We start from the raw sequence: 13,065 nt of genomic DNA on the forward strand, positions 1-13,065 counted from the left end.
CATTCCTTAAATGTGGGAGAAAGCACATAAGCCCTTCTTTATAAAGAAAACCGAAGATCAGGAAGATGAGGTCCTTTTTAGATTGGAAGTAGGCTAGCAGCTAATCTGAAATGGGCTTGCAGGCTGCAGTATAAAACTAAGGAAAAAGCCTCAAAACAAATGTATTTTTGCTTTACTTGAACTCAAACTGCTGTCTTCCAGAAAAACTGAGTTCCTCTGATGCTGAGAAACATGTTCATTTACTCTTTATTATTCCTATTAAGACTCTCAGCATAATTCAGTTGTTTTACATGCTTGTGCAGCGTTGCTTAGGCTAAATTATATAATTCATGAAAACTGATGATGGCTCAAAAATTATGTCTGTATATGTGTAAATGATTCAATAGCAAGCTTAGCAAATCTCAGAGAGTATGAAGCCTCAGTGGAAGATTGCAGCATTAAGAGACATCTTTCTCTTCCCTTTTTACTGTAAGAGAATTTTTAAATACATGCTATGTGACAGCTTTTTTATCCTTAAAACCAATACTTTTTTGTTATTATATTTTTACCTTTTTCTTCCATGTTCCCCAAATCTGATAAAGTTAGCCCAAAAAGAGATCTACAAATTAACCTTACTTATAAATGCAGACACAAAATCGTAGCTAAAATATTGGCAAATCAAATCCAGCAGTGTTTTAAAGGAATATCTGTCTGAGCAGAATTTACTCCAACCATGCAGTGACAGTGCAAACTTAGGAAATCAATCCGCACAATAAATTAAAGGGGAGACCCTAAAGTCAACCCATGACATTAGAAGTCTCCCCATAACCCTCGTGGGTTTGGGGTTCCAAAAGAGTGTCCCACCACGGTGGCTTCCATGTCACAAAGCTAAGAATTGCCAAAGCAGAAATTGTAGCAGTCAAAGTTAAATAGAAAGGAAGACTTTATTCAAGGCTATTGCAATAGGGGAGAGAGACTAGAACCAAGTCTGAACTCAACTCCACTGAAATACAAGGGTGGGAGGGCTTATAAGTGCTCGTGTGAGAGAGAGATCCTGGGCCATCTGTGTTTGCTAATTGACTTTACCCAAAGGAAAAGTAAACTTTGTCCTGTCTTATGATAGGAGGGAACTTAAAACCCACTGAGGTCAGGTTCCTTGCCACCCGCAGAGACTGGGAGATAAAGACACCAGCTTCTTGATGATAACACTTCAAAGGGATGGCTCCGAGGCCCTTGAGAAAGACAGTTCTGGGTCATAAAACTGGAAAGAGGCTTTCAAAAAAGATTTTTATATATCTCCAAGGGACAGAGAAGGAACTTACAAGTTTTCTAAAGAAAATGGTCTAAGAAAAGGGAGGGCAGAGCCTAGAGTCAAGAAAAAGCTAGTCTAAGGTTTAGTCACGCTGAGAGGAATATAAGGTTGTCTTGGTCACAGCTCCCTGTCACCTGCCTGGTGTCCACCTACAGGAACCCTCTGGTGTGATCTCAATCTGATGCTCATTTTATTAAAACACCTCACATGGCTGATTGGAGGTGGGGGCAGCGACATGTTCTTGGACACACAGCTGCTGAGAGGCGAGTGCCTTCTGTCATGTGTAAAATACTTTTAGTAGGGCCTCCTTCACAAACAGGACAAAGAGTATTCTTCAGAAATCAAGGTAGCCTCTTGTGGAAAGGTGAAGCATGAGTCATCCCTGTGTAATCCCACTGACGATGAGCATATATATACACTACCACGTATCATTCATCATAGTTTGGAACTTTCTAGCTAATGCAACTGGACAGGAACCATAGGCAAAATAGTATTAAAAATGAGATATAAACTATTATCATTTGGAGAAGCTATGATTATATTTCTAGAAAATCTGTAAGATTTCAAAAGGAATTATTCAACAAATAAGACTCAAGAAGGGGCTGCGTATAATCTCAAACAAGTATCAATGGTTTTCCTTTATACTAATAATAACCAATTGGAATATAAGAGGTTGGGAGATATTAGCCACAAAATAGAAAAAGAAGGAAAGAAGGCAAACCCTGAAATATCTTAAAAACCTGGAGATGAATCTAACAAAAACCAAGGAAGAAAACTTTAAAATTTGCTGAAGTAAAATTCCCAAATAAATGGAGATCCATAGACCCATAGGATGGAAAGATCTCGTATTACAAAATTGTCAAAGCTGTCAGGCCTTTCCAAATTAAGAATTAAATTTGATGCAATTCCAATAAAAATTCTGAGAGGATTTTTTTTAAAGACTTGATAATTGATTCTAAATCTGGAAGAATAATGGCATGATTATATTCAATAATATCCATTGTTGAAAAAAAGAATATGAGTGAGGATACCAAATATCAAAGCACACCATCAAGTTACGGCCATTGTAAAGTAAAATGTAACCATGGGAACAGAGTAATATTTCTGCAGGACAAAGAAAATTGTCTTAGTTTTCTATTGCTACACATGGAACCTGAGACCTCTTGATACCAAAACATTGATCAGGACTTTCTTCTTCTGGTAAAAAGAGAGAGATTATTATTATTTTCTTTCTTTCCTTCCTTCTTTCCTTCTTCCCTCTCTCCCTCTCCCCCACCCCTCTCCCTCTCCCCCCGCCCCTCTCCCTTTCCTCCCTTCCTCCCTTTCTCCCTTCCTCCCTTCCTTCCTTCTCTTCCTCCCTCCCTTGTTTCTCTCTCTCTCTCTCTGTCTCTCTCTCTTTCTTTCTCATTAACTGCGGTGTGTTTTACTTCAGTAGGTTATGCCACAGTCTTCATGTCATTTTAAGGGAAGCTTGCTTATTTATACTGAGAAGAAATTACATATGTCTGCAAGTTCTTTGTTCTAAGTTGCCTTCTCGAAATTATGTTTTTTTAAAAAACAACCCTCTGTGGTTGGAATTTTGCTCACTTGCTGTTTATATATGTATATGCTTTTCTTAAAAATGAAAATGATTGCATCATTATCTCAAGTGAGATAAAAGGAACTTGTGATTGAATGTCACATGGGCCCTGGTAACCTCTCCATCTGGCCGTTACAGTGGGTTTCAGGCTGGGGCAAATCCCACTGGTGTTGCCACGTCCACAGGAGAACTGGTATAAAGAAAAATTCTAAATCTACCCATAGGTGGAGGAACCCCACCTTCAAGCAGAGGACTGGCAACAGTGGGTTGTGCCTGGCAATGCAACCAATAGGAAACAAAGAGTGATATTCTTTTTTTAAAAAAATAAAAATAAAATAAAAAATATATATATATTCCCCCCCTTTTTCTCGCCTCCCCCCACACTCCGGTTCAAGCCGTTGTTTCTCAGTCTAGTGGTGTAGGACACAGCTCCCTGGCCCAGGCTGGTGTGATGAGCCTTGCGCTCCCCCGCACCTCCGGCCGAGGCAATTGGTCGGCCGCTCACAGCCGCTCACGGCCGCTCACGCTGGCTGCCGGCCACTCACGCTGGCCACCGGCTGCTCGTGGCAGCACATGGTAGCCCGCAGCAGCACACAGCAGCCCACGGAAGCTCACGCTGAAGGAGGGACATCTTTGACCCCTCCCAGTCTCTTGGTGTGGCGCGACTGCTGCCATTTCACGGGGATCAAAAGGAATCAAAATCCAGAGAGGACAGGGGTTCCCACCATGGGTGGCCCCGTGGCGCACAGGACAGCAGAGGCTGTCCACCTTGGCCCCCAGCCCTCTCTGCTCAAGGCTGAGTGACCTCCTACTGCTATCAAGTGGCTGCCCAGCAAGATTTCCCATGGGATGGGGTGTGCTGGGTGCCAGCTCGGCACGCTGTCCAGCTCCCCTGTTGGATTGCTCATGATAAATGATCGTGTTTCTCTGAGTTTTGTACATTGGAGCTAGGGTCCAGTCAGCTCGGAGACCCCGGAAACGGATGTTCTGGGCCTGGGAGGCCAGAAGCCAGACGTGGATCATGCCTGTGAAGTGACCCAGATAAATGCCATCCTGTAAGACCTCTTGGGAATGACATAAAAGTTTCCGTTTGTCACTCCAGAGAGAGTGGTTGTGTATCTCTCGGTCACACTTGTCAGGATAACAGGCAGAACACCGTGGCCAAGATAGGTCCCCAAAATCACTGTGGAGACCAGGATTAGTCCAGGATAAAGTTTTCACTGTCCTTTGGTGGAACAAGAAACCACAGAAAATGAGGGAAATGTAAGGGACTGCCTGCCTTCTATTAAAAGGGACCATCCTGTCATCTGGGATTCGAATTCTTTCTACTTCCTTTTTATTAACATGTCCTTTTAAAAAATATAAAAGGATGTTGATAGTAAATGATAGTTTCTTTTAAATTGTTCTTGATTTACAAATAAAAAGTTGGTACTCTTCCCAGTTTTTTTGTTTTGTTTTGTTTTTAAATTTTACTTATCAATATCAATGAGAAGGAAGTCTGGAAACCACACATGCAGAGGTTGGAGGCTGAGAGGAAATGAGCAGCAATAGAGGGAAAGGATGTCCCCACTTGTTAATCTGGGGCTTTGAGAGGAGGCTTCCAGTAGGAAGGGTTCCCACCTCTAGGACACAGGAAGCTGGGGAGGGCAGAACATAGCAGGTCTCTCTCTGGAGTCTTACAGAAGAGAGACTCCAGCATGGGGAAGAAGGTGGGAATTTAGGCACCAGAGGCTGGCACAAGGTGGCCCCAGCTCTCAGGAATAAGATTGAACCAAGGGATGAGAGCAGAGGCTGACAGGAGTTGGGAGCCACTCCAGCCCTGTGTCTCCCTCCTGCCTAAGCCCAGGGCTGATCACAGGGCTGAGGATGGATCTCGGCCTCCAGCTAGGCAGTGGGGAAGGGGCACAGGGACAGTCAACAGTCAAGGGGCGAGGAAGATCCAGGAGCAGGAGGCAGGCAGGTCACCTGTGAGCACAAGGGAGGCCTGGACAGATTCTGTGAGATGCTCAAGGCATGGAGCTGCCTCTGGTCGAAGGCCAGTGGGCAGAGTTGCCAATGCAGCGGCCCAAAGAGGTGGATCTGGAGTGTTGGGCTTAGAGAGGGCAGGCGGGGCCGGGGCCCTGCACAACCATGGGGAGCCTGGGGTGTTGGCTGTGGTTGGGGAAGCTGGCAGACAGGTGGAAGGAAGCTTGAGGCCGGTGAGGGTTCCTTCCCTGTCCTGAGAATCACCCCAATCACCACCACTGCTGAGGACGGTCCAGGTCTCACGGGACGCCCAGCCTCTGCATCCCAAGTTCTCAGCTTCAAACACACAGACCTTGAGGGCCAGCGTGAGAACCTGCCTTTCCCTGGACTGCGGTTAGTCCAGACCTATCAATTGCTCCCTCTCCATGGTATAATTTGATTCTTTTGAATTAATAGTGTTCAATGAGGCAGAGGAAGTGGTAAGCATGTGCGTTGAGAGATTAAGATGGAGGTTTTGCTTAGATATAGGGCTGATTCACACCAGAAAGGACCCAGGAAAATAAGCAGTGGGGGTTTGGATATTGGGGTGGTTGAGTCGATCCAGGCTGCAGGGGACCATCAGGTCCTGGGGCCCCATGTTGACAGCACTGCCCCAGCCCCACAATCAAAGTAATGGGCATACCCATCACCCCTACTATTACTTTCTTGATGGAAAAGCCCAAAGTCACTTCCCCCTGCCAGGTCTCCTCAAGGTTCTTCAAGGGAGGAGGCGCTCCAAGTTGGGGGCTGCAGCTGGCATCCTGGACCCTCAGTCATGGTAAAAGCTGGTCTGACTCTGGGACCACTTCCCTGGGGGATCAACTTTGCCTCAATACCACAGACCACATCACTTTTTTTCTCGGTCTGGTCCTCTATTGAATGATGATAAATCTGAAAAGAGGATAAAATCATGCAGATATAAAATTAACACATGTTAAAAATGTCATTTAATTCATTATTAGTGAGGAAACCAAGCAAATGCTACCCCCAGTTCAAAGGAAAGTCCGAAGAACAGACACATCTCCATTTACAGGTTAGGAATATTGAAATGACTTGCGTGTGTGTGTCCCTCCACTGAACAGAATTGATTTGCATGACTTTTGACAAAGATTATTTAGCATTTCTATCCGTTACATACAATTTACCGAATTGTGAAATTGCTCAAAGGCAATAAAAGGTTAGAATGGGATCTTCCCTCCCCGCACCGCGAGTGTGCTCTAAGCAACGTGTAATTTTCCTTTGGGGACATCCAGAAATCTTTTCTGCATATCCCAAACTTCCTTAAGATACAAAGAGGAATTTTATTTAAAGTTTCTGGTTAAAGCTGATGTAGAGTTTCTAGAAAGCCAGTGGCAAGAAATAAATTGTACTACGCCCATTATTCGTAAGCCAGATGTGTCAGTGTGCCATAGCTTAGCTTTCACTTCATCTCATGGGCTGTCTTCCTTTCTTACGTTACTCAGAAAGATGAGGAACTTGTTCAGAGTCACACGGCTTAGTGACAGAGCAGTTTCCAACACCCGTGTGACCGCGAAGCCAGAACTCCTTTCACAGCTCCAGGCTGCGAATCTAGTCCTGAATTTCTTGGCTAAGAGTTGCCATTGTGAGGTTTTCATAAGCGTAGCCCATCATTGCAAAGGAAGGCTGCCGTGCTTCTCAGCCCCGGGCTCTTCCCTCTGTTCTCACATGGTTGCAGTTTCTTATACTCTTTGGGTAGAACACATGTTGACGAGGTTTTATCTTCTTATGACCACAGTTTATTTCGGGGTATCTCCTTTGTCTCCAAGACCCACCCTTGATAAAAGGCATGTGGCGTGGGAGGAGGGGAACCGAGGGCTCTCTAGTTCCCATTTTGGCTAAAGCCACCCTAGCCCATGAGGAAACAGGTGTCTGTCGGCATTTCTCTGGCCTTAGCAGAACCCATGGCCCAGAGCAGGGCCACTTATAAAAGGAGAGGTCGCGGGGGCTGAAGGGTCATGATTAGGCGTGTTGAATTCGAGGTGTTTCTGGAACATCTAAGGGGAGGTGTCCTGCATGTAGTTGGATTTGTAGCTCTCAGGCTTGGAGGAGAGAACTGGCCTGAAGCAACACACAGGGAAAAACCTGAGAGAGCCTGAGAACCTGAAGGCAGACGGATCTTCAGATTCGTTCATGCGGGTCGTTCATGCGGAGTCGCATGAGAAATGGAGCACTAAACCTGGGGGGGCACTGGTGCTGAAGGAAGAGACAGAGAAGGGAGAGTCAGAGAGGAAGGTGGGAAACGGAGACCGTGGTGGAAGGGAGAGGCACAAAAAGGGAGAGGTGTTTCAGGCACTAGGAGTGGCAACAGTGTGGACGACGGTGTCAAGATGGAGGAGAGTCCATCGGAGAAGGCGATCAGAAGCTCCTAGGGGACACTGGTGAGACAGTTCTGGGGCAGGGTGGGGGTGGAAGCCAGCTAGTAGCGAATAGGAAGAGGGAAATGAAGACAGCTCTTTGGAAAAGCTTAGCTGGCAAGGGAGGAAAGAGGTGGCATGGAAACTTAACATGGATACTCGGTGTGGGTGAGGGGGCAGGGCATGTTTTTAAAGATGATAGTTGATTATGTTTTCAGGTCTGAGGCATGTACCAGCAATGTATGAGCTACAAGACAAGAAGGAGATCAATTAACGTGCTGAGGGACACGGGAGGGTGGACTCCAGCTTGTACCTGGCACAGCATTGGGAAGAGGGAGACGGGGACTGGGGAATAAGGGTGCTCTGAAGTTGGGCCTGGAAAGGCCAAATGGCCAAATGTCTGCCTTTGGAGATGTCTCTGGCTTTGCGGCTATGTGACCAACCGTGTGATCCCAGAGGTTACACCAAGTCTATCCAGAAAGCCAAAGTCTGTCTGGAAAACAAACAAAACAATCTATGGCTGTGGAAGAAACCACCCCAAACTTGGTGGATGAAAACAGAAAGCACTTCTTAGTTGTCGCCATTTTGTAGGTCGGCTGGGCTCAGCTGGGTGGTTGTCCTGCTCCTGGAAGTAGGAGGGCTCACCCACGTGGCAGTATTTAGCTGGGAGCTTGGCGAGAGCTGGAGCGGGAGGGATGGGCTCACGGGCTGTGAACTGGGACATCTGACTCCCCTCCTCATGTCCTCCCATCTCTCTAAAAGGGTTCTACACCTGGAGAGCCTGGGCTATTTTATACACTGGCTGACTTCTGAAGGAAAAAAAGGAACAGAAAAGCCTCAAAAGTCCCAGAGGTTATACAGCTTCACTCCCACTGCATTCCACTGGCTGACGTAAGTCCCCAGCTAGTTCAGATCCAAGGGGAGGAGAAAATGATCCCACCGGTTAGCAGGAGAAGCTGCAAAGTCACAGCACAGATGGGCGTGCCGGGTTGGAGGGACTGTCTGCCCTCTGAAAATAAATGCCTACAGCATGTCTCACGAGTCAGTATGATAACTGAACATTTGTTTTCAAACATAGGCAAGCATGTGAGAGATAATTTTCGGTGAAAATATCTCATGTTTTTTTTTAGCTGTTCAGCGAATGCAAATTAATTGAAAGAAAATCATATTAAATGAACCTTATATTTTATTATTCTTTTATTATATAAATGTTCGTTTAGTGTGGTAAAATGACAAAATAATTTTCATCAAAAGAGAAAATGGAAGTTGCCTGAAATCTCATTCCCTAAGGAAAATGCACAGGAGATGTATAATTTTGTAGATGTTTGGACTGACAATTCAACCTGTAATACCTTCAGCCAGAAACCCCTTTTCTGACAATTCTTAAAAGATATATTACCTTCCTTCAATAATCATTGAAAATCATTAAGTGGAACCTGAGATATTGGAACAGAAAGGGATGTTAAGGTTAAACCTAATTTATTGGGTGTCTACTATATGTCTGTGGGTGTGCTGGGCTCCTACTCTCAAGCTGCTTACAGAGGAATAAGAGAGACAGGCAAATGAAAAGAGAATTTCAACCAAAGGGATACAGGGGAGGCCTCGGGTCGCCCGTGGTGGGAAGGGACAGGAGGGGGAGACGGGAGGAGGGATGGAACAAGTTTCTCACATACATGGTGACCTTGAATAGAGGGTTGAGACACAAACAGGGGTACACCAAGGGCAGAAAGGGAAGGGCAGAATAGGAACAAATGCAGGCAGATGAAAAAAGGAATTTATCAAAGAAAGGCCTTTGATGTCACGTAACGTGCCCCAGATTTTTGATTTTCTTATTTCCAGATTGGAATTTTATCCTTTTTTAAATAACTAGTTTTTTAAAATTAAATTCATTGGGGTGACCTTCGTTAGTAAAATTATATAGGTTTCAAGTGTACAATTCTATAATACGTCATCTATATATATATTGCACTGTGCATTTACCGCTCAAAGTAAAAATCTGTTTCATTATTAACAAGTACCCCAAACCACCTGAAACATGTTTAGCTTAATAAATTATGATAAGGTGACTACCCTTGTAACTGCCTTCCCAGTACAGGAGATAGAACCTAGCGGGCCGCCAGAGCCCTCCGCGTGCTGTGTCAAACAAACTCTGGGGCCCCCAAACCAGTATCCTGACTTTTACGACAACAGCCATCACTTCCTCACTTTCTTTATTGTTTTATCATCCCGTGTGCATCTCTGAACACCATTCCAGAGTTTTGCCTTTTTAAACCTAGGGATACCTATCGACTTCTCTTTTTTCTTCTTGTAATGTGTTTGCTGATGTACTTCTTATGCTGAAATTGAATTAGTTGAAGTATAAGCACTATTTATTATTTCAAGAGTAAAATGCTACACTAATTAATGATTGTGAACGCTGCTAATCTGATGAAGAGAAACAATAATTAAGACTTTGAATAGTTAAATCAAGAAATAGATTGATGGTTAATGTAAATATTAAGAGAGAGTGTATTTGCTGATAATTTCAGGAAGAACACGATAGATGGTTTGAGCTTATAAAATTTAAGTAAGAATAAAAGGCAGAAAACAAAGGTTTAATTATATTACAATCCTCATGTCTGTAGAAATTTTAGAGTACTAGCATTCCTTATGCAGAACAGAATCCCTCTAAGAATTTTATTTCATTTTTCAGTGGTTTCCTTTCGTTTAGGCCATAGATCCTTCAGGCAAAGATCTCGTTTGAGAGTTGTTCACATCTTGTGAGAATCAATTAGAAGCAAAATGTCAACTTTGCCATGTCCAAATTTCACAAAGATAAAGAAGTTCAAAATTAGTTGACTATCCATGAGAAATTATTTTCGAGGCAGACATGACACAGACAACGAAGAGAATGAAGAAAGGAAGACAATATTACAGACAAACAAGGCACCCCAAACACATTTTGTTCTTATTATTCAGGCCTCAAATCAAAACAACTGGCTTTAGAAGAACGCCTCAGGAAGGCTATTCCTCAGAGTTTGAGTCTTTGGAGGCTAAAATTTGAACAAAATGCTGATAGAAAAGACTGCTGTAGACTGCCAGTCCTTTTCAGAAGTTGAAGATGAAGGCTTTGGGGCTCTGCCTAGGCCGTTAATCCTGAGTACAGAGTTTCTTCTAGAAACACATTGCCCAAAACTTTGACCAGAATGATGTTTGACTGTGCTCGGAAAGATTAGGGGGATTATCCGACGGGCTGTTTACTAAGCATCACAGAAGTGTAGGAGAGGAAACCAGGAGCCATCTGGTGTTGATAGTGCTGAGAAACTGTTATTACTACCAGAAAAACGTCAGCATGTAAAGTTTGGAGATTCACATTTATCATCATAAAACTGTAGTAACGTTCTGATAAAAGCAAACTGGCATTTTAAGGAAATTGACCGGGGGGAGTTGGGCAGTCTATGGCTGGAGCTGGGCTTCCTGTTATTCTGTAGTCCTGACTTCCTGTTAAATTTTATGTTTCTAACATCCTGTGTGTGTGCGTGTGTGTGACACATAGGACATTAGGTATATATAAGGGAGCTCTCTTGAGAGATCATTCTTTTTTTGCACATGGACGGCCAGCGGGAAGGTGTGTGTTCCCACACTGCTGTGGTTGTTTTTTTATTTCTTCCCCCAAATAAACCCTCTTTCTGATGAACTATTTAAAAGATTATTTTTGTCCAATTAACAGTTCCATTTCTGGTGGATAACGTTTCAGATTTGTTCTTGGATCACAGAAGTTTGTTCCAGGATGGTGATGGCTGCCTTGGGCCTCCTCAGGACCCTGGGCTCTGCTAGTGGGGGTATCAGCAGACCAGAGAAGGCTGGAGGGCCCCCAGGCCTGCAGGGGCTAGGTCTGGGTCACAGACTGGCAAATGCCATCTGATATCCACACTTCACAGATGAGGAGACCTCAAAGTGAGGCTTAGAGACAGAAAGTGGCACGTCCAAGGTGACAGCCAGCTGGAGGCCACATCAAGACTGAAGCTCTAATCTCAGTCCCGATCCCGTAAGGGTTTCCTGGAACAGTGGCAGCAGCCTGAGCGACCCGTGGCACCCAGCGGCCCAAGCTCACTCTCCAGCCCTGGGACCCAGGGAAGAGAACACGCTCCTCCCTGTGATTTCTTAGGTCCCAGCTGTTTCCAACCATCCTTCTTTGGGCTCAGCATTTCTGTTATGAGCTCTGTGAACCCACCGGAATCTCCTCATTTTAGTTTCTACCTGAACTCACTTCCACACACCTGCCCAAAAGGAGACTCCAAGTTGACTTTCCTAGGTAGAACTGCTATGTCTCTATCTTAAGCCCAAGTGTTCAAACACACAGTCCTCTTTATATCCAGTTCCCCTCCCTGATGGTTCATATTCCACCCAGGTCCTTCACGTCCTGCTACCCTCTCAGCCTCTGGACAATTCCCTTTCTGATCCCAATCTGACTAAAACAGGACTTGCAGTTTATGAGAAAGGAATGGGTAGAAACTTAGAAAGTCAACAAGACAAATGGGAGGGTAATGGGGGGTGGTTAGAGAGTCATCCACTCCAGAGGGGGACTGGGCTCCATCTCAAATCCACCTCACAGAGTTTATTATGGTAAATAGCAAGGGAGTTGCTCCTCTTAGGGCCGGCTTAGAACAATTCTCGGGACAGGAGGCCTTGTCTTGGAGACTTATTTACTCAAAACATGTGGATGAAATGAGGAAGCATAGCTGTGGCCCAAACTGAGAGGACTGTTGTCCAGGGATTGAGAAGTGGGGCCTTCCATATACCACCTGGGAGACCCACCAGTGCCTTCAGTGGTAAAAGCTAAGTCATATACAAGTAGAGTGAACGCCTATATGCCATGCTATGTTCCAAGAGCTTTATATGTACCTACTAATAAATCCTTATAATAACCCTATTGTATTTTTATAATAACTTTCGTCCAATTCTATACAACAGAAAACAGAGGCACAGAGAGGTTAAGTAAGTTGCCCAAGGTTACACAGCTAGCAAGTGACAGAGCTGAGATTTGAATTGAGATAGGCCAGCTCCAACTACTGTGTTTCCCCAAAAATAAGACTGGGTCTTATATTAATTTTTGCTCCATTAAGGCTTATTTTCAGGGGATGTCTTATTTTTTTCATGTAGAACAATCTACATTTATTCAAATACAGTCATGTCATCTTCTTCTGGAATATCGTCATAACGTACTAAATGCGTCCATCTGGCTGAGATCCTAACTGGGGCTTATCTTCGGGATAGGTCTTGTTTTCGGGGAAATACGGTATGAAGTTCACTATTCGTTACAGAACATTGTTTCTCTTGATACCACCTCCCCAGAATTGTGTGGCAGGAAATGATTGCCCCCAGTTTACCCTTATGTTTGATTCTCATAGCCAGGCCCAGGACTTCCCACAAGGCTCCCTTATCATTGTTTAATTGTTAGACATTTCATTATTTCAAATTGTAATATGTTTATTAAAAAGATAATATTTTAAAATTTGTAGTTATTACAGAGTCTATAAGAAGTTTTGCTTTGACAGTGTCTTCTGTTCCATTTTCCATTTACCACTTCATTGCAGCCTGGCTAGGGGACTCAGCTCTTATCTTTCAGGGAGCCAGGAGGCTGAGATGGACCTTCACCCATCCGGGCAGTGTGCGTTTCTTGGCACTTTCCTGGTGGGTGATGGGGGTAGCGTGGAGCTTCCTGAGCAACTAGGCAGCAGACACCCCCAGCAGACCTTGCGCCCGTATCAGTCTTCCCAACCCTGAGGTTTCAGGTGTGGCGGTGAGTGGACAACACGGAGAAGTGGGGCCTTCCA

Source organism: Rhinolophus ferrumequinum, chromosome 10 (genome assembly GCF_004115265.2).
Source record: "Rhinolophus ferrumequinum isolate MPI-CBG mRhiFer1 chromosome 10, mRhiFer1_v1.p, whole genome shotgun sequence".
Classification (NCBI taxonomy): Eukaryota; Metazoa; Chordata; class Mammalia; order Chiroptera; family Rhinolophidae; genus Rhinolophus; species Rhinolophus ferrumequinum.